Source organism: Alexandromys fortis, unplaced genomic scaffold, assembly GCF_014885135.2.
Source record: "Alexandromys fortis isolate MF-2015 unplaced genomic scaffold, M_Fortis_MF-2015_v1.1 scaffold_116, whole genome shotgun sequence".
NCBI lineage: Eukaryota > Metazoa > Chordata > Mammalia > Rodentia > Cricetidae > Alexandromys > Alexandromys fortis.
In genome coordinates, this window is record NW_026067998.1 from 4,858,543 (window position 1) to 4,881,196 (window position 22,654).

General features: G+C 44.3%; 1 protein-coding gene across 9 annotated transcripts in view; it reads right to left on the reverse strand.

Annotated features, from left to right (window-relative positions):
• Positions 1-18,542, reverse strand: part of St6gal2 (ST6 beta-galactoside alpha-2,6-sialyltransferase 2) — a 69,663-nt gene extending 51,121 nt beyond the window's left edge. For 5 of the 9 annotated variants that reach the window (XR_007595110.1, XM_050160516.1, XM_050160512.1 and 2 more), the window contains exon 1: positions 17,875-18,106. The gene's annotated coding sequence lies outside the window, so the exon portion shown is untranslated. The other 4 variants (XM_050160515.1, XM_050160517.1, XM_050160514.1 and 1 more) reach the window with 4 other exon arrangements.
• Between the last annotated feature and the right edge of the window lie 4,112 nt (positions 18,543-22,654).

A 22,654-nucleotide genomic window follows, 5' to 3' on the forward strand; every position in this document is an offset into this window, starting at 1 on the left:
TATCAGTGGGGTTATAGTCTTTGGAACATACCTTACAAAAACTTCAGTGTTTCCTTCTAAAATAAGTAGACAAATGGAGCAAGTTACACAGCATCACTCAGCTAGCTGGATGAAGATAGGATGAAAGCACAGGTACCTGGCATCATGTTCATTGTCTTGTTCTCAGTTTTATTCTGGCACCGTGCAATGAAGAGAGAGAGAGATGTACTTACAGCTTCTAGAACTCTAAGTTGGGTGAATGAGCTCATCATCCAATGGTATTGATTGATGGGATCCTGGATGCTGGTCCAGGGCACACTCATATGTCACTTATTGGCAAAGAGATGCTCTAAGGAATGTGTCACTAGTTATATTCAGGACAGTGCAGCAACCTTAGTGTGTACTTTACACAAACTCAAAGGGTTATAGCTGTCCCCCGGTGCTCTAACTTCAAAGGGTTCCCTCTCATATAATGTAGATCCTGTGGGTGGGAATGTTGCAAAGTTTGTGACTGTGGCTTAGGATCGGTTGCTGTGTGAACTGAGACCAAGGAATCTCAAAAGTGAGACTGCTCACTGTGAATCCTGAGGGATTATTGCAAAGGAACTCACAGGTATTTGGCAAGCACAGGGCATCCTCCCCACAGCTGAAAGCACCATGGTTCTGAGACGGGGGCTGAAGGAGGCCACCATGAAGTGACAGCCTCACAGCATGTTGGCAGGAGCTACCGTGAGGCTGTGTGCACCCAAGAAAAGCACATTGGCAAAATACCCAGAAGTCTGGGTCTGGCAACAGCTAATGGGGAGACCTGGGGCTGCTTCGTTAGCTTGTGCCCTCTGAAGATGAGTTCCCTCAACTGTAGACTAAGAATAACTAACTGCTCACAATCTCTCACGGCAACTGTGGAGATCCATGTAGACTGGGTACAAAGTGAAAAGGAGCTGGGAAGATCACGGCAATTGAGGGCGTGTCCTTTCTTTCCTGTGGATACCCAAGAAGCTGTAAAACAGCAGTTCCCAATGTTCGGTGCCTGCTGCTCCTTTGAAATCTCGAAGAAGGTGTGTTCAAAGTGCACCATCCCGGGTTCGACCCATGACTCACTGGACCATGGCCCAGGAGCTGTTTTAGGAAATCTTCACACTGGAGCATATGCCAGAGAGAAATCCAGAAGAAGATGCATTCCAGGTGTGCTTCGGTGGTTTGGCACTCTTGGGAAGTTTCTCACACAATGTTCAACATACTGATTGGAATTAGAAAATTACCCTTAGATGTCTGTCTGACCATAATCTGCCATCTCTATCTCCTAGAAGCTCTACCCCAAACAGCCTCTTCTTTCAACCTTGGAGACCACACAGGAACCGGGCACATATGTCCTGGCTTTTTGCAAGCTCAGTTTTCCTAAGGCCTTCCCTGATCTTCTTAGATCCCTTCCTCCACACACAGCACCTCACAAGCAACTCCACCCCTGTGGTGAGGCTATAGATTAGGGATTAACCACTTGCCTAGTACGTGTACGACTCTGGGTTCCATCTCCCGTACCACACTACACACAATGAAACCCAACACATTCTTACCCCCATTGACTAAGGCAAGGATAATCAGCATCTGAGTCACAAATACCTGGATCCAGGAACATTTCTAAGCTGGGTTCTGTTTTGTCTTTTTTGTTTATTAAGTTTATCAACTTGGGAAGATTAAAAAGCCCCAGAGAAGCTTCTCCCTCTGCAAGACTAGGGTAGTCTCATCTGGAAGAGGATTTTAATCAGATTTCAGATAAAAGGCCATTAATGTCTCACCAGCTATTGTTGCTCAAGGAATGACCACCCCATTCTCCTTTTCCTTTTTACATTCTCTAACGCCTTCTGTAAGAACAGCCACAGTAAGCCGAGCGATGGTGGTGCACGCCTTTAATCCCAGCACTCGGGAGGCAGAGGCAGGCAGATCTCTGCGAGTTCGAGACCAACCTGGTCTACAGAGCTAGTTCCAGGACAGGCTCCAAAGCCACAGAGAAACCCTGTCTCGAAAAACCAAAAAAAAAAAAAAAAAAAAAAAAAAAAAAAAAAAAAAAAAAAAAAAAAAAAAAAAAAAAAAAAACCAACAACAACAACAAAAAAAACCCAGAACAGCCACAGTAGCCACAGCACGGAATGACTCTTCCAAAAGGGATTTGTGATTGCTACTCTGCAACTTGCTGATGTTTTACAGCTGACTCTCCTAGAGGCAGAGTGGGGAAAGACACCTGGCTGTTAGCCTGTGTCCGTAGGTGTTTATTCCCCTTCAGATAAATAATTTTAAACTAGCAATGTGATGTCACCGAGCAGAACACAGGAGAGACCTGCAAAAGTCTATTGCTGTAGATATCAGATATAGTAAGAAGAAATAACATTGAGAATACATGAGATGTCTTCAGGGCTGGTAGACAGGCTTGGAAGGCTCACACTAGCTAATGCCTTTCCGCTACTGTCTGAAAAGTTTGTTAAGTAGAAGCAGCCGATTAAATGAGCAGAGCAGACACTAGTAACATGACAACTCTGTACCCACCATGCATTGCCCCCATTCGCATAACAGCATACTTGCTATCCCTCAAGCACAGGACTAGATCAGTCACAAATGCACAGAGCTCAACAAGCCTGAGCAAGAACACAAGGTGAACAGGCTGCCTTATAGCAAGAGAGGATTCACCTGTTAAAGAAGTCAGCCTATCTGCTGGAACCATGCGCTGCTTCCAAAACAAAACAAAACAAAACAAAACAAAACAAACCAAAACAAAACAAAACAGCTACACTCCAAGGAGTCCCAATGATAGAACCCCTCCTGTCCTTTCGGGTTTCTTTTTCTTAGCCAACCCCTTAGACTAAAGAGTATAGCACAAGCGTGGAGTCCTACCTTTCCTTCAGGGCATGTATTTCCTGCTTTTAACAACAACAACAACAACAAACAATCGAACAAGTAAAACTTCGTTTTAATTCTGATCAGCATCCCACAGTCAGCGTTGTAACTAGCAGCCTGAAGTCCCAAGCAGGCTGACTCTAAAGCTACCCTGCACTGGCACACGTCTACCCAGTTTCCAGTAAAAGGCTCCTCAGTGTCCAAAACTTCCACTGCTGTTCCAAGGTCGGCAGCAGAGCTGGATGGAGAGGGACACCTGGAGACTGATGACTCATTCCCTTCACCTACCCGTCTTTTCTGAGCATCTTTCAATGGAGCTTCTGCCATCCACTCGCTGCATGCTAAATACACTTAACTGTTGTGGAGGAGACACATCAACCCAACTACAACTTCAGGAAAAGGTAGGGCGAAGTCACCTCTCATATCCTTAACGAAAACAAGAAGACAACAAGTGTCGCATAGCCTACAAGCCTCTCTCTGGCTCATCTCATATTTATTGACTGCTCTGACAAGAGGCTGTAGCTCCTGGCAGGTCTGATGGTTTAGAGCACTGTACAAACAGGAAAGAGGGGCCCGAAAAGTGCCCTTGGCTGCTGAGAGGCATTGGGTTTCAAAGGACTGTTTCTAGGGAGGACCAGATGTGCTCTGGAGGTAAAGGATTAAAACCGTGAGCTGGAGGAAGCAAGACTGAGGATTTCCCCCCAAAGCTCTACAGCTCTTTCTCCCCCCAAACCGCCATTTGGCTTTTAAGTGACATCAACCAAACGTCCCTTCTCAGAACAAGGCATTATCCAAAAAGTTAATGTGAAACAAAAATGCTGTGTGGCTTATCCCAGGCTGCTAAAGTTCTACGGGCTAGATAGCAGTCAACTCCACCTCCTTTGACTAGCTTGCTGGGTTCTGAATGGGAGCAAGGATACTGGCCTTGAGTCCTGTGCAAGTCTTCTGGGTAGCCCCTCAAAATACTGCTTGTCACAAAAGAGCCTTTAGTAAAGAGGTAGAACCTGAAGCTTAAGATGTACTTAATTCTTTTTTGTTTGTTTGTTTTTGTTGTTTTGTTTTCTTTATTTTAAAAGACGAAGGTGGGGTGGGGGGAGAGGAGCAACAACAACAAAATGGATGGCGGTGGGGAAGAGTGATTCTCAATTTTCCTCTAGGGTTTGAGCCTGAGCTTGGTGAGTAGAGCCTGGGTCCCTTCCCTGGCTGCCCTCTACAGCTTGCCAAACGTTCTGACAGGTGGTAGAACCCAGTGACAGCGGTTTCTGATGAAAAGCCTCATTCTGACCTTGGCTACACTCTGAAAAATAAACTTTTCGTAGGTCATAAATTTTTAGAACTGGCCATAATAAACTACATATCTATGTGCAGGTCCCAGAGCAACAATAACCTTGCTGACCATGCTTCCTGGAGCATGCCGTCAATACTGCAGAGCTGCTGGGAAGAACTAGAGAAAGACAGTAGGCCAGCACGACATTCCAGGGGACCGGGAAAAGTGACTGCAGACTTCTGGAGGAAACCCAGTCTAAGGAAACACCATTCACCCATTCAGCCTGTTATCTTTGTTCTAAAGGAGGAATTTTCCAACCTTCAGATGGGCTTCCCTGCTCCCAAGTGACACCCAAGGGCATTGCGTGTGTCTGTAGAGTATGAATCAGTACAGGATTTAAAGAAGAAAAACTCCAAACACAAACAAAGCTACACACTAAGTACTTTACTTACTGGAGTGCATTACTTTCTAAAAGTTGGTACTAAGTTGAAAGCATGTAGGGGCTTCTGATGTGCTCCATCACACCTGCTCAGGTAAGGGTCTCTTCTGGGCTGGGAGGAGGATGGAACAGACCACCTTGGCCCAGAGGCTCCTAACCTCAGAGCTGGGACAGGCAAGTCATTTGTGAAGAATGTAACAAGGACAGCCACTATGGGAGCGCCATTCCACTATACCTGATGTGACTGAAAGGCAGAATTAACTGCTGTGGCTGCTGGGAGCCCCTCTCCAGTACAGTGGTAAGAGGGGCCAGGCCAGCTCTACACAGCCGTCACCTGGGAGTCCCTACACTTTGCTCAGGGCTCTTCTGTACAGACATTACTCTGGGTAGAAGTGTGAGGAAATAGAAGGAGAAGGGCACATATACACACACCCAAAGAGAGAGAGAGAGAGAGAGAGAGAGAGAGAGAGAGAGAGAGAGAGACAAAGACAGACAGACAGACAGAAAGACAAACATTGATATTAACTTCCATAGTACATGTCACCCTAAGCTTCCAAAGAAAAGGCTTTTATGCCACCCCCTCAAACAAACAAAAGTCATTATTGCAGTGTGTGAAATAAATGGTTAATAGCAAATTGACTAACAGAACCCAAAATGCTGAAATTTCCAATTACCACAGACGATCGTGAGCACAAACAATGGCAAGATTTCTCGCTAATCAACCTATTTTGCCAATTTTCTAGGAAACCCCCGCATTATATTCATTTTCACTGCCCAGGGATTATAAGGCAGTGTGAAAATGTAAAAAGAGAAAATCCAGCAAATGGACGGGCACAGCGTCCACCGGCCTGTCGGTAGAGAGAGATGCCGAGGCCAGTATCCTCCTCTGTCCATGCCCGGCATCCTTTTGGAGGCACTGCCAGTGTCCACGCTCATGAATTTTCCAGCAATGTTTTCTGACTGATGAGTTGGTCTCAGTGCAGAATGAATCTTTCTTGGCTGGCATCAGTATTCCAGAAGAAAAGCAGAAGACTTTTCTAACCACATCTTATTATCAAATCCCTGTTAAGGACAACAACATAATTAAGAGTACACAGAAACCAGCTGGCGATGCAGGCCTGTTAAGCAGGCATAGCATGACTCAGAAGGAAAATGAAGAGGGCTTGGGGTAGGCAGAGATCTATGATTATTACAAAACATGAAATGCTTTTCCCAGACTTTCGCATTTTGCATATCACTGTGAACAACAGCAACACACAGATGCTCTGAGACCCACCTAGGCGCCTCATGGTAGACCTGGATTTTCTTAATTTAAAAACATCATTTTCTTGGCGTGTGAATTCAAGACCAGTTGAATCTGTGCTGCGGTGTGCTGTGAAGACAGGGCACAGCTTAGGTGCTGATGGGGCCATCAGGCAGCGGCAGTGGCAGGCTGGTTGCGACAGCCCACAGGATAACGGTTAATAGCTAACCCACACAAAGCCATCAACACTCACTTAAAGTGATTATGAATGCCAGTAAAATGATTTCCACGGCGTGATGAGTCCACTTCGGTTCTCCTCTTTACTCCTAGCAAGTCCTAGTCCCTCGTAATGGTCCAGCATCTAGCCCATCATAAATGGACCGTGGACCAATTTATATAAATGCTCCAGGCACTCTTCTTTGTTTCTGTTTCCACCTGTGTGATTTAGTAAACGCACCATTTTCCGCTCACAATCATTCAGTGTCTCCAACTTCCAGCACTGGTAAACATCTGCTGTCGCCCGAGAGGGAATGACATAACCCTTTTAATTAAGTCACATGTCTCAGGCAAGCTCCCAGTTTCAACTTAACCTTTAGGGAGACAGCAAGATTTCAAAAGCCAAAATAAAACTACACAGATCCGAGGGAGGGGAAGGTAGAGTGCTTAGGACTCATAGATGTAGGAGTCCAGGAAGATACGCTGAAGATACACAGAGAGCTCCTGACAGACTCTGATGGGGCATGGTGGTGTCCAGTGACTGGTGCTGGTGTACACTGACCCTTGACTTAGGCTCTCATCACCATAACTGGCTCCAGCAGGAAGCACTGGCAGAATAAGATCAGAGCTGTGCATTTGGAACTCTCTCTCTGTCTCTCTCTGTCTCTCTGTCTCTCTGTCTCGCTCTCTCTCTGTGTGGACATCACAGCACATCCTCAGGCTGTAGGCTAAAGATGTGTCAGATTTCTGACCTGTAGTTGGGCTTAGATTGAACTCAGGGTCAAGGTCCTACACAGGAATCTGAAAGCAATATTCCCATATTCTAATACCTCTTCGTGGATGGTACTTGGGCAGGAAGAATTAAACACGCAGCCTAATAACAAAACACTGCTGAGCCCATTTGCAATAATGCTGCCTTATTATCTTTGCCAGGTGTTGGTACTGTGTGCCATCCTAATTGTTAGGATTTAATACAGCATTTATGAATCCTCGACGATGTGCCTTCATAAATCCTCCACAGACAGATCCCTACCCAATTTATGCCCTAATTATTTGACGGTTTCTCCTGTCCTTCAGTTCTGAATGGGCTGCTGAAGAAAGAAACAAAGCCATTCAACCTTGTTTGTGACAATTACAGAAATGAATGCGCATTTCAGGTTTCTCTTTGAGGTTTGCAATTGTCACAAAATTTTAAGGTTGAATGGTTTAAGGCTGATTTCACAACATTGCCAATGAACGTGGCTTCTCCAAAACGATTAACAGAAACTCCAAGCACAAGATAACCGATATTCAAAAGGATCCATCTGGCCTTGGGCCCATTGCTTTAACTCTCTTTAAGTGGGGAACAACATCCATGGGGATTTGACTTGAAATAAGAGGGGCAATGTATATTGCCGAGTCCCTTCCATTTTTAGACCTTGCATTTTAGGAGCCCTTATTTCAGTGTCGTGTGATTCTTAGAACTACTCATTCAAGCAGCGTTCATGAAGCACCTTTTGAGTTGAGTATTGTGTACACCATGGGCTATGTAGCTGAAACACAGATTTTTTTACTTCTGGCCAAGAAAGGGAGAGGGGAGGGGGAAAGCACTTGTAAGTAGTAAATATATCAACAGAAAAACGATAAACTAACCCTCTCTCTAACTCTCTCTCTCTCTCTCTCTCTCTCTCTCTCTCTCTCTCATTCTCTTTGCACCCCCCTTCTCTCTCTCTCTCTCTCTCTCTCTCTCTCTCTCTCTCTCTCTCTCTCTCTCTGTGTTGGAAAAACTGTTGGGTGTTGGGATTAGGAAGAGGAAGTATGAAATAACCAGGGTTATTGAGAATTAAAAAGTAGAGAAAATAGCCTGAAACCAGAATGAGACCATGAACTGACCCAATCCTGAAGTACTTTACACTGATGCTCAAGATCAGAGGTCTGGCCTTACATGTCATGGAGAACAGCTGGGATATCTAAGGAAGGCAGGAAGTCACATGATAAGGTAATTCAGCCAGAACAGAATATAGACAGATGTAAAACGGAGGGGGAAACACTAAGCAAACAAAAGAGATAAATGTTTAAATGCATACATGTATCAATATAACCCCAGTGTGCCCTATAAGAATGCAGAAATAAAAATAGATGGTCAATCATTCTTAAAAGATTGGAGAGAATGAGAAACAGCATAGATTCATAATTTGTAAATAGGGGAGCATTTATGCTTGATGTTTTCCTTAAAGGATATGAGACCCTGAGACAGTCACCCTCCCGAAACCTTAAAAGCCACTGTCCAGAATAGGAAAGGGGCTTGACTAGCACAGGGGGCAAAATCACTTATTCTGTAGGCCCCAAATAGTTCTTGCCCTGGGCATGCTGTGGTGAGGCTAAAGTTGCCGGAAGCAAGTAGCAGACACAGTGTCCTCCTCAGGAGGTAGCCACAGAACCTCCCTGAGTGCAGGTTTTTCTGCCTTGGGTCTGGCTCTACATCAGCACCTGCAGCTGGCTTTGGATGTGAGCCCCACGTTGGGCACCAGATGAAGGCGTAAGTCACGAACAAGGCAACACCAGTTTGGAGTTATGATTAATAGGGTGTTATTTATTTAAAGGTGAAAAAACCTTACAGATCACAATCCCAGACAACAGCCATCTGCACAACCAGGAAGGGAGTCTAGTCTCCAGCGGAGCAGGAAGAGAAGAGAGCGAGCAGAGGAAATAGCAGCTTTTTTAAAGGGAGAGAGACCAAGCCCCAATGGGCTGGTATCACAGCAGCTATTGGTTGGAGGGGCGGAAAGACCTCCCGCAACAAGCTTGGGCTTTAGGGGAATGCCGAGCTCATACAACATAATCTAAGTACCCTCACCTTTATTAAACAGTCCGCCTGTTATCCTTACTGCCTAAATTACATTTCCTTTCTGTGTTTTCACAATTTTCTATTTTTCTTCATGTGCATGTGCGTGCCTAAGTGTTTACATGCGCACTACATGTGTGCAAATGCCTAAAGAGGCCACAAGAGTACACTGGGTTTTCTGGGGCTGGAGTTACAGGTGGCTGGGGACCTTACTTACAGTGTTGGTGTTAGTAACCAAACTCAGGGAAACTGCAAGGGCAGCAAGTGCTCTTTGCCATTGAGAGAGCTCCCCAGTGACACATTCCATCTTTCCCTCCCTACAAAATTTCCAGGCATCTTTCTACCTTTGGGAGAAAAGTACCTTCTCCTTTTCTGAAAAGTAGAAAGGTCTCTCTTGCTCCTCCCACTCTAGTACAAGGTAGGTAATATCATGGAACTGTCTAGACTAGAGTTTCAAAATCTCTTCTTCTTTCCACATTGTAAGGCATACCTCTTTAAGAAGGTAATAGTGCCAAAGAATTGGTCCCACTTGACTCCTCCAGCTGCGCTACTTTTTCTACCATATTTCCTAAGAAATCTAGGTTGTGCAAAATCGCCCTTATAACTATCTACGTATCGATATCCATTTGCCAATATTAAATTACCCCAAATTTACAATTCATATGAGATAAATTCAGTTGAAAGTAAACATTTCACGTATTGTGTTTTTGCTCTGCCCTTTGTCTTCATGATTTGAAACACAACACGGTAGCTTTTAGAATTCTCTAAAAGTTACTTCTGAGACACGTCTGCAGTCAACAAAAATGAAAATCCTAGGGTGTTGACCCAATGACAAAACTCAGCTCTTGTGGCACAAACAATTCTAGAGTGGTTAGCTCTCTGTACAAAAGTTTCCATGATGAACGACTTCAGAAATGTTCAACCAAATACTTCTATTCCTACTTTACTTTAATTCTATAAGAAAATAAGTTAGTTTTGATTAAATCTAATGTAATCAGGAATAGAAACCAAGCAGAGACGTTGGGGACAGTGATGGAGAGAGGACACAAGAAGGCTTGATGACCTGACAGCATCTGTTTCTCTATGCTGTCTACAAACATATCCTGCTCGTGAACAGTCACAAAATGGTGTATTTATAATTCCGGCACATGTGGCACTGGCAAAATATTCAATATTTCCTAATGTATCGATATTTTATAGCTCTGAGAAAAGCCAGACAGTGTCACGGGCGGGCCCTCTTGAGCCAAGGTCTCTAGGGCCCTCTTGAGCCAAGGTCTCTAGATCTGCACATGCAACAAACTATGCATAAAAAAGATCACTTACTCTCCCCCACCAAAGGCTGCATATATATTGAACACGATAGATTTTCTTGTTGTTTTCCTTAATATATGCATTATAACTTTCTTTATTAGGTGCATGTCATCTAGAGATGATTTAAAAAACACGTGGATAATGTATGTAGATTTTTGCAAATATTATGCCTGTTATAGAAAGGCTATGACCACTACATACCGACCAAGGTCTTGGATCCTGCAAAAGGTGGTGTTTAAATGCCTTACTGAAACTGCCAAACCTTGTGTACTTGCAATACTAAAAAATTTTAAGCAAATAACCAAAAATGCATATGAGTTTGCTAAAGTATTGATGCATACCCACCTCTTATCCTATATACAACTTAAATTGCTATTTGGGAGGGAAGACAACCTGGATTCATGGGGAATGTGGACCTGAAGAAGCAAATTAATCACTATAGGTATGCCATCTAGCTTGGCAAGGAAGACTCCTCTTACCAATGGCTTCTCAAAGAGAGCTTGCTGTCTGGATGAAGCAGAAACCTGGCACTTGGCACAGGACCTGGCTGTCCTTTGCAGCATCCACAGAGCCAGCACCTAAGGGCTACTTCTCGGGCACCACGTGGGTTATTTCCCGGAACACTGTGCAAATCACTCTTTTATAAGTTTCAACATCATACCCTATTCAACATCTATCACGCTAAGTACCAAGTAGATTCAGTCAGTTGGGCTGAATCTATACATGGAGATTTGGGGTAAAATATGTCTTGCCAATACAACAGGCACACTGCACACCTGATTAACTCAATCAGTTCTACATGACAGCTGGGTTAAGCACACCATCGAGAAACAGCACAAACACCTTGGTGGAGGATTCTTTTAACTGCTCGAAGAGAGGAATATTATGTAATATGTACTAAAGCTTCTCTTTTATCAGACGATGTATTGCTAGGGTATAATTTTGATATAGTGTCGTATGTTTTAACTCCAGGATACAAAGAGTAGAATGAAGCACATAGGTCACATTATTTACAGGACACCAAGTGGGTATCTGCTCTCTACACGACTGAGGTTTTGCAACTCCCTCACCTCAAATGATTAATAAAATAGTTTCTTTAAAGGCATCCCGACTGTTATTATGATGTAGGAACTGCAGGATCTGCTCTCAGACCGTGGTTCTCAACATGTGGATCATGACTTCTTTGGGGTCAAATGACCCTTTCGCAGGGGCCACCTAAGGCCATCAAGAAACACAGGTATTTACATTATTACAGTTCATAGCAGTAGCAAAATTACAGTTAGGAAGCAGGAATGAGAATAGTTTTATGGCTGGGATCACTATAGCATGAGGAACTGTATTAAAGGTAACAGCATTAGGGAGGTTGAGAACCACTGATTTAAGACCACCTGGGTACCCAGGTGCCACATATCAAAGGGCAGCACACGCACAGACACTCACTACACACGGCCTCTCACTCCAGAAGATGCACGTTGTGTTAAATCGAGTCATTTATGAATGATGCCAAGAAGCCCAGATACGATCAGAATAGATGCAGTTTTATGAAATGATTCCACCCTGACTGCAGTTGGTCCAAACTGTTTGTGTAGGATCCATGGATGCAGAGGGGCAGCCTTATTAGGCTGGGCAAATGACTTAATGAGTTCAAATCTCCCCTCTACTTATTTTCTAAACGAAAAGCAGACCAACTGTTAATCATGCACGAGTCAAGCGGGGGTTCCCTTTGAGAAATGGAAATTATATACCTACAAATAATCACATTCGTATTACAGATAGACAGAGTTTAAAAAAAAAAAAACGTTAACCCTGATCCCGCGTGCCATTTACTCACAAATTGTACTAAAAAAAAAATTCCTTTGAGGATTGGGAAGTGTAGTATGTTAAGAACAAAAGCCTTGGGCTTAGTGTTTTAAATTCTTTAAGCTGCTATCAGCTACAGTGAGATAAAAGACACCAATTCAGGATGACTTCAAACAGCATTGTATTCCCTGGCAAAGAGGCTGAGTCACCTACATTGTTTTCCCAACTTCACATTGATCCGAAACAAGTGGCTCAGTCTGTCACCTGGGGAAATTGCTTCTAAGGGACAGTGGTCACATCTTCAGTCTGAGGCCACTCCACTGGGTGCCCTGCTGGGGGGGGGGGGCTCTTCAGAGTTAGTCTCTTCAGCCATGAGCAGTTAGAAATCCACCAAAGGCACCATGAAGATGCTGATGGCTGTTAAGATTACTACAGGCATGTGCCCCACAAATACACAGAAACATAAATTAATACATATGCGTCTACATAGGGTCTGTTGATAAGAAATTGAAGGTTCTCTAAACCCTTCCCATAAGCCACATGTAAGGTCTGTCTGAGATAATTTATACCAGAAAAAGAATATTTTCTCAGTAAGAAGGGCTGCATTCTAGTCCTGATTAGTTGTTTAACCATGGTAAAATCCCAGGTCAAATACCCTGATTCAGTTCTCATTCTTAATTGTCAGGTTTTTTTTTTTTTTTTTTTTTATTTTCGAGACAGGGTTTCTCCGTAGCTTTTGTCCTGGAACTAGCCCTTGTAGACCAGGCTGGCCTCGAACTCACAGAGATCCGCCTGCCTCTGCCTCCCGAGTGCTGGGATTAAAGGCGTGTGCCACTACTGCCCGGCTCCTAATTGTCAGTTTAAGATAGGAATCCAGAACTTATTCCTCATGTTTTCCTGTGTGTGTGTGTGTGTGTGTGTGTGTGTGTGTGTGTGAGAGAGAGAGAGAGAGAGAGAGAGAGAGAGAGAGAGAGAGAGAGAGAGAGAATATGTGTCTATTTAAAGGCAGTCCACTTTTTCTTATATAAAATCTTTCCTCTTCTTTTCCACCCTTTCCCCAGTAGGACGTTGGGTAGCCCAGGTTGGCTTGGAATTTCAAGGGTTTATCATCATGCCCAGCTTCACATGGCGAAGCTAATAAGATTTTTAAAATTTAAAACGTAGTTTACATAGTGAGCTCCCTCCTCAACAGCAAAAATGAATTCATTCATTTAATCCCACATTACAGATTGATCTTTCACTTGAGAGAAGCAACATGAGCAAATCCCATGCTAACTAAGTTTTCACCTCCAGCCATATACTGTCATTCATAAAAATCATCCTTACTACCTTGCTTTCAAGGAAGTCGCTTCTCAGCTTTATCCCTAAACAATAAAGTGATCGGGTTGCATAAGAGGCTCACCTTTTCAGAGTTTAATTTAAAGTCGTCATTTTATAGAAACCACAGCAAGAATCTTGACTTCAAAAAAATCTGTATAATTCAATTAGGCAAAACCAATAGTTTGAAATTTAATAAAGTATTTTGCTCTCGGGCTCAGACTAGAAGCAGCACTGGAAAGAACTCAAAGTGTGAACAATGAAGTTGAGGAAAGCAGAGGCCAATCATCAAGATGGCAGCTTCTGCGCAGGGTGAACCCTCTGAGCTTTCACCAATATACTTCACCAATATACTTCTAAATAAGTCAAAGCAGCAACACCCTTTTTTTCCAATCTCAGGCCAAATCTTTCTTGGAAATTTCTGCTCAATGTGGTGACCTTCATATAAGGCAGGGTTTCATTCTAATCCTGCTTGTCTGAGTTCTCAAAATGCCATAGTCCATTTAAAAACGCTCAAAAATTTCTTTCTTCTTGCAGGGTCTCTGAGGGCCCCTACCTTCCCCTTCACACCTGTGTATCTGCCCCACTCAGCTGCTTAAGCACTGGAGGAGGTGATAGCTTATGGTCAGTCTCAGCAGTCTCTGGCCAGACAAGGTGATGCTCCTCTGTAGAGCAGAGTTCAGCCCAACAACATCAGCTCTAGGCAAACGCCCCAGCTTTGCCAGGACATTTCACTTCCCTGAGACTCAGTCTTCTCACTGTTAAAATAGGGTAATAATACTTCCTTGGCTTATGGCTAAAGTGGACTCAAATAATCTATGCAAAGCAAATGGCAGGGTGCGGTACACAGTACCTGCAAATCAGTTGCTATTATTATTCTTTGGATTGCTACCTTCTCCAGGAACGGCAGGTCAAATCGATTTTAAGTACATCAGAACATTAAATTATTGATCTTATGAACCCAGCACCACGAGTCAGCTTGGAGTAGATTTGGTCCCTGTTTTTCCTTAGCAGCCCTGGGAACTGAACTCTGGCGCAGGGAGACTTCCTCCAGAATAAGTCACCATCACCGGCCTTCTTGATCACTTTCTTATTCAGGAAAGCCCATTGCAAGACTTGTAAACCCAGTCTTCAGCAGACTCTCCCATCTCTCTAGAACCAAACCTTACCTTGAATTTGGGATTCTTACCTTTCCTAAGGAGGAACAGAGGAGACAGCAGGAGGCGGGACAGGCTTAGAACAGATGTGTAGAGGCAGCATGCTCAAGAGTTGGGGGGGGGGACACGCCTCAGATGTCATTTCCTATCACAAAGCCACCCTCTGTCTCCCAACCCTTGCACACCAGGAAGGTTTTGGGGAGCTGTGGAATGCACATGGTGGCTGACAGTGCTGAGACCAAGCTTGTATCCAGTGGCCAAGTTAGGGTCCTTGGTGGTGCTGGACCAGATCCTGAGCCCCGCAAGCCCCAAGGACAGTCTAGTGCCTCTTTTGATGCATGCCACATGCACACTGGGTAAGCTCCAGGCACATATTCCACAGTGCAGCTGTTCCCTAGCCACTCAGGGGGTTCTGGGAATTTCAGATCACAATAAACTTCAGATTTGATAAGAGACCTAATAAATCCATTCCCCCCACGCTGTAGTTTTTACACTTAACGTGATAAACAAATCTCTCAAAAGGGGGACATGATGGGCTTTCCAAAAAAAAGAGGAACAACAGTTTTATGAAACTGAAGGTATGTTAATTTGCTAACAGTAGCTGGTTATCATCCATAACCCATTTAGTCCTTGGCACTGATAGCAATAGTTAGTGCTAAAAACAGTGAAAATGGCTGTGTAAATGCGCACCTGTTCTCGTCTGATTCCAAAATCAGTGCCCGAGTCCATGCAACTGTTTCTTTTATACTTACGTGATTCTCATCTTTGGTAAAGCATGAGTTTCCAGTTTTAGGGCCTAAAACAATTAAAACTTAACACCAAGGTACCACAAAAGAACACTGTTTTGCTTATACATTTGAGCAAGTTGAATAAAACGTTAATTTAAGCAATTAAATTTTAAGGTCGTACTCCATTATACTCCAAAGGAGGAAGAGACAGGGAATACCATAGTATAGCATGCTTAAAGAGAAATCCATGTTTAAGACAAGGCATCCTATTACGATGCACGAGATATTTTTATTCAGAGTATCAGAAACCAGGCAGCAGAGTTGCAGATTAATTAAGAATTTCCCAAGGGATAAATGTCTGCACGTTGCTCTGAGACCTATTTATCTAAGCAGGGGGCTGCACCGGGCCTCGTGCGCCAGTGCTTATAAAGAAATGATTGGATACATTCTGCACTAGAGGATAAGAGTCCCGTTAGCATATATAAGCAAGAGATCTGCTCAGAAAGAAAATCATCTCAGAAGAAGGAGGAGGAAGAAGAGGAGGAGCCCTAGATCCAAGGACATATGTATAAGCTACCTCAGCAACCAGGACTCTGTCTGATCTGTCCTGGCAGCTGCCTCGGCTGCACTCAGAAACTCATATCCATCCCCTCTTGGTTTTCATAGTCAGAACCAAGCACAGATGACTGTCCCTTTCTGCAGAATCCATCATTCACACATTTCCAGATATTAAAGTCTCTCTGCCCAGGTCCTCCAGGTGTGTGTCTTCATCCTTACCTTAATTCTAAATTGTGCACACCTCCAGCATCCTAAACCATGGAACTCGTAGCTCTGTCAGGAGAGGACCCATGCCAAAATCTCTAAGAAGATTTAGTTCAAAAGCAAGGAAGCAACAATTTGAATGAGCAAAAAGGGATGCAGCCTGCTCCAATTTCTACTGGCCCTGCGAAGCATATCTAGAACTTCTGCATGTCTGAGCCTTACCCCACCCCAAACTTGTAAAATTCAGAACCCAGTCACCTATTATTTTTATTTTCTTTATTCAGTTGCAATATCCAACCACCATTGCTGACAGTTTTTCTAAGATATTAGAACAAAATAGGGGAGAAAATTGGTTGTCAGTTCCAGAAAAATAGTAATGGAAAAAGTAGCTAAACGGCCACGCGTTGCTTTTCCTTTGAAAGGAAGTTACCCCAAATTTACCACCCCAACACTCTGCTACTAAAATTCTCCCCGAGACATACACTGTATTTCAAAATGGTAAAAGTACTGATCAGAAATTTTAAGTCAACTATAAAGTAACTCTCATGAAAAATAAAGATCGAAAAGCTAACTTCTGCTAGTTCTCTTTTCTTTTTGTGTGCAGAAAGTGCAGTATTTAAGTCACCCTAGGAGTCTCCTCACCCAGAAAGGCAGTCCGCCGGAGGACCACAGAAAGCTCAGTAATCCACATGACAATGATTTCTACCAGATACGACCATCAAATTTTTAGCAGGACCCACCTCCCACCGTCTCCCCTAAAGTTTACCCAAATCCATGTACACATAGCTCCTCACCCCACAGTGCTTTTGGATTCCCACACTGCTTCGGAAGTTCTGCCCCAAGAAACACAGGGGGAGACGCTGAAAGGCAATCACAAAAGTCTCATTTAAATTCCTGGAAAGCACAGCTTTTCCAAACACACTATTCAGCTCTCTTTGGAAAGCCTCATTTGCGTCGAACCATGCGTTTACCTTCACTGGTCCCCCAGCACCAGTGCCCATCAGGTCCAAAGGAGATAGATGTCACATTTCTTCTTAGGAAGAATTCATCACATAACCTCTCTACATGGTGGGAAGTAAAACAACCCAAACACGGAGTTTTTGCCAGCTAAGAGCACAAGGAATTAACACTGACTTTGGCGGGGGAGGGGGCTCCCGAAGATCCTTCTGCACCTAAACATTATAGCCACACAGAAGAAGAAGAAGAAAAAAAAATCAGGATGCTCTCTAAGCTGTAAGTGCACTAATTTGTAAGAAGATGTCAGGGAATTTGATAAAAGTCTCCACTTTCTTTCATAGCCAAATCACATCAAATCAAACCAATGCACAATTTCAGATGTCCAGAGTGGACTGTGTCCACCTGTCCCCAAAGCGCAAGCCTTCCTTTGCTCACCCTCTTCGGAGTGCCCTGTTCTCCCCGCACAACGCTGGCTTCTGGTAGCTGAGCTCATCTAACTCTGAGTAGTAGCTCAGCGCACCAGCAAGGAGATTCCAACAGGACACTGGCGGGTCGCAGATCCTGCACACTCGCGAGCTACTCACTCACCTTGTCCCCACGCCTGTGCTCTGCGCCGAAGTCAGACTCGTGCGTGTCACATTTTATTCCCCGGCAGCCACGCGGGCGGACTGGCGGGCGCGCGCACAACGCGCTCCCACACTCACGGGGACGCCCAGGGAAGCGCGGCCTCGCTGGGGGCTCAGGCGACCCCGTGCTGGCGTGGTCCCCTATCCGGCAGCGCGCGATCGCGTCGCCGCCCGCCACAGCTCGGCCTCCCAGCCAATGCGTGGCTGCGCTCAGCCCCGCGCCGCGCGCTTCATTGTTCCAACCCGCGCTGCTGTGGCACGGTTGCTGATGGCCCCGTGGGCCCGCGATCGGAGGCTGCCCCGCCCCGGAGCCCCGTGCACCCCAGCCCTCCCGGTTCCGGTCTTCTGTCTGGGCTCACCTAGCGGCTGGGCGCCGGGAAGTTGCTCGGCCTCCCGCGCGCAACCCCAGCCAGCAGCTTGCCCGGCCCGAGCAGGCGGGGACGCTCCAGCGACGCAGAGCCTGCCTCTCGCACAGCGATTGCAGACTCTGCTGTGTGGGGCGGCGCGGCTGCCTAAAAAGGCGTGCTAATCCCAGCCACCGCCTCTACCAGGCGAGCGGCTCTGAGGGCTCCCCGCACGGCCTCTGCTCCCCAGTACCTGGCACCCGGGGGCGCAAGGGTCCAGGTGGTGACCGCAGGAATGCTACTGGCCACGAGTGGGCAGGGCAGTCTGGGAGGCTGGCCCCAAGGAAGTGAGTCTTTGTGTGCTGGCCTCGAACACACAGCTTTCTGCAGAGCGAAAGACCGGCTACCTGCACGCCAGGCAGTGCCCTGGCCCGCTGGGTGGGGCGTGGGGAGCATAGCATCCTTTGGGCCGCTGGCTCCCTTTGTTCAGTCTCTGGCCAGCTCAAGCCGCCTGTCTCTTCACTCTCGCTGCAACAGAGAGGCGCCCTGCTGTGCAGGGACAGAACTGGGAACCGGTCGCCTTTCACTCAGAGCTCCCCACTTGTCCACCAACACAAGCCGGTCCAACTCTTGGAGGGGTGGCCAAGTTCTTGCCTCTCAGACTCTCGGGACTGCCCATGGGGCGCAGGGGTGATCTAGAGCTGGGCTGCGGGAGCCGCAGACCGGGTGTGTCTGTCTGCTCACGTGCGGAATGTCCATTTGTCACGGAGGCCCTCCCATTCTCCAAAGGCAGCCACAGCTGTCCCGGGTTGCGGTAAACATGTTTCTGTGAACTTTGGCCCCCTTGCTTGTGGGCGTTTCCTTGTGAGTTCTCTCGCAGAGTTAGAAAAGGGCAAGTAAGTGCAAGGGGTCCTGGGAGAACAAGACTCAGTGGCTGTGGCCGTCAGTCAGATCAATCCCATCCTCCCAAACTCTGAGTCCTTGCAGGGATGAGCATTTTGGAGACAATTTTTTTTTTTTTCCCACTGAATGAATTGTTTTAAAGTTCCTCTCGTCTATTTCTTTAGTGCCAACCATGTGTTTGGGAGTAGACACCACGACCGATGAGCAAAACTCCATCCAAAAGTTTACAGACATTTAAAACATCACAGCAATTGAACTAAAACCCCCAGGGTAAAACGCACTGTGTGGGATCAAGTGTAGTGGGGAGATGTTTACTTGGGTTTCCGCAGTTATTAACTTTTCCTGACGTATAGAATTTCTAGGAACTGCCTGAAGGGACGATGTGTCTGTCACTCAGATAAATAACTGCATCTTATACAAATGAAATACATATGAGCATATGATGTAGCTCATTTTGTGCTCTGATCCTCCCCCACCAGTTGCCACAATGGACTCTTCGGGACACTAGGATGATGTAAACGGTGGCTCTAAGCTGTCTTCTATGTAATGGGGACACACGGAAGCACCATCAAGGTGTGGTGTATTATGTGTTAAAAGTATCTTTGCTAGTGCTTAAAGTCAACAGCAAGTCAATTCGAGCAATAAAAAAATGATAGTAGCATTATTAAAATATTTTGGTGCAAAATTAAAAAAAACTTACCATATTCCTTTCAGATTGCCATTATGTTTTACCCACATCTATGTTGCTATTTTCACAGAAATGCTGCCAGAGTTGAGGCTCCCTGACTACCTTTTTAAAACACAAAACGTTAAATATGCTGCCCAGAAAACAAGGAACTTTGTGCCTGTAGAAAAACCACCCAGCTTGCAATAAATATGCAAGTTTCTGTTGTAGAAATAAATTTAAGTGGGTTTAGTTTATTATTGATGGTTCGTTGAAAATGATGGGGGCATACCTGACTACCTGTAGCTTCCCAAGCAATTCATAGAGGCAGTCTGTATGCAGAAGGCTGTATGTAGATGCTGGTTGCTGGTTTCAGTCGGAGGGTAATGGTGAATGAGATATTTTCACATGTTGCTCAGCTCAAAGGAACCCCAAAGAAGAGAAGACTTTTTTTTTTTTAAATTGGTCTACTGCAGAGCTCTGCTGATTCTATAATATTCCAGTTTCAGCCCGGAATTATTTTAAAATCAACTTACTATATATGTTTATACTAACTTGCATCTCTGTTCTCTGTTAAACTCAGGGTTCCTCCATTATCTTTGTCCTAACCCACCACTTGCCCGGTACTTCTGCTATGCTCTTGAAGCACAGTTCAGTACAGGCTTGATTTGGACATGTTCTGTGATTCAGGAAGGTGGTGTCTTCATCAATAGGGGCTTAGCATCAAGTTCTGGACTGGAACCAGGAGCAGTAGAGGGGAAAACAAACTGTAATATTAAGGGTCTATAGGACTTCACTAAGCAAGAACTCTTAAAGAGGAAACCCATTCTTGGCATTGGAGTTTTTCTTTATTAGTTGGCAGAATCTAGTAGGGGAATTGTGGCTCCATTATAGGGTCACTCTCTTCAAGCTCTTCTTTAGGTAAGTGTGTGTTTAAATTACAGGAAGACTTTGCAGTGATGGTTTTTCATGAGGTTCTTAGGGTTAATTATCCCTCCCCATAGTCCCTCCTCTCCACTACCCTCCCATCCCCCACCCCATTTAACCCTTCCTGTTCCTTTATTCTGGTTCCTTTTCTTATAGCAACATGTTCTTTCTTCTTTTCCTTCAGTACCTTCCCCTAAATCCCAGGACTCTTTACTAATTCTCTGACCTCTACGGATATTTCAAATGAAGCATATATATCTAAAGATTTAAAGCTAGCATCCACAATTGAGATTGTTTTTCTATGTCTATGTTTCCCCACTCAGGATGATTGGGTGAGCTCCATCCACTATCTTTTGAGTTCATAACTTCTTTTTTTCTTAACAGCTGAGTAATAGTCCATTGTGTAAATGTTCCACATTTAATGATCCATTCATCACTTGGATGGATATCTAGGCTGTTTATATCCACACCAGCATCTTATCATTTTTTTTAAACCTTAGTCATTCTGAATGAAATAAGATGAAATCAAAAGTAGTTTTTATTTGCAATTATCTAATGGTTAAATACATTGAACACTTAAAAAAAAAGAAACTATTTCTCAGTCATTTGTATTTCATCTTTTGAGAAAGCCCAGTTTTGTTCTCTGTCCAATTTTTGATTAGGTTCTTTGCTTTCTTGGTTTTTTGGTTTTACAGTTCTTTATATGTTCTGGATAGTGTTTGTAAATTACATAGTTGGTAACAACTTTTTCCTCTTTGTTAGGATGCTGCTTCTCTAGGAAAATGCTACTCTTTGCTGAACAGAAGCATTTCAGTTCTGTTTGGTTCCATTTCTCAGTTACTGATGTTAATCCTTACACTATCGAGTCCTGTTGAGAAAGGCCTTTCCTGTGCTAGTGAGTTCAAGTAGTTTTCCTATTTCTTCCTTATCAGATGCAGTGTGTCTGGTACTGATACCCCGTGAGGGTGAGATTTGTGAGGGTAGGTTCTTGTTTCATTCTTCTACAGATAGCCATCTTGCTTGACTGGTACCATTTGTGGAAGGTGCTGCCTTTCCTCCAGTATGCATTGTTGAACTCTTTGTTTAAAACCAAGTGGCTGTGTGAGCTTGGGCTTAGATATGAGCCTTTAATTCCTCCTCATTGACCAATGAGTCTGTTTCTATGCCACTACGATGCTGTTTGTATTACTGGAGCTCTGTAGTATAACTTGGAATCTGGAATGATAATACCTCCAGCAGCTTCTTATTGTTTCAGATTGTTTGCCTATTCATGGTCTCTTGTCTTTTGCTTGAAATTTAAGACGATGCCTTCAATTTCTGTGAAGAATTGCATTGGGATTTTGATTGGGCTTCTACTGAATCAGTAGATTGCTTTTGGTAAGGTGGCCATTTTCACGATATTAATTCTACCAATCCACGAGCATGCGAGGCCTTTTCATCTTCTAGTACCTTTTGCAATGTCTTTGCTCAGTGTGGAAGAAGAAAGAAGGAGGAGGAGGAGGAGCAGAAGGAGGAAGAGGAGGAGAAGAGGAGGAGGAGGAAGAAGAAGAGGAAGAAAAGAATGAATGAAGGAAGGAAGGAAGGAAGGAGAAAACGAAAAGAAAAATTAAGACCACTTAGACTGAAATCACATTTAGTACTGGAAATCTAGCCAACTGCCAGAAGCAATGATATTATGAATCTTGGAAGTAACCTACAATTGTCACTTTACTAAATCACCACAATCCCTTTAATTACACTCTAAATACTTATCCTTATACTAACAGATAAATATAGGACTCACCCTTCATCAAAGAAAAACACCATTTTAGAAAACAGCATCGTATAAATATGTAGAGAAAGAGAGACCATAGGGTACCCAACCTCAACAGATACATCTACAAGACAGTTCTTGTACCTCAGACTCAGAATCATTGGAGAAGAGGTGGGCAGAAAGATTGTGAGATCCAGAGGCACAGGAAGTTTGCTGTAAGACTGTCTCTCTCAGAAATATTAGAGAAGCTATACCCATGAAGTCTTACCAATGTGGCTACCCAAAGAACCACCAGTACACATGTGAACATGAAAGGGGAAGATCTCATGTAGTCTCAGATCTAGACAAAGAATGACAAGCAAGTAAGGAATGCTGATATCAGGAGGAACAGGCTTTCCCAAGGAAGAATGTCCAGATGGATTATTCAGCAACAAGTGGTCAGCCATGAAATCACACACACACAAAACACATGCAGCATTGTATAATTGTATAAACTGAGCAGGTTGTAGCTATCTATTTAGGAATACAGCCACAAATGTGTGCTTTTA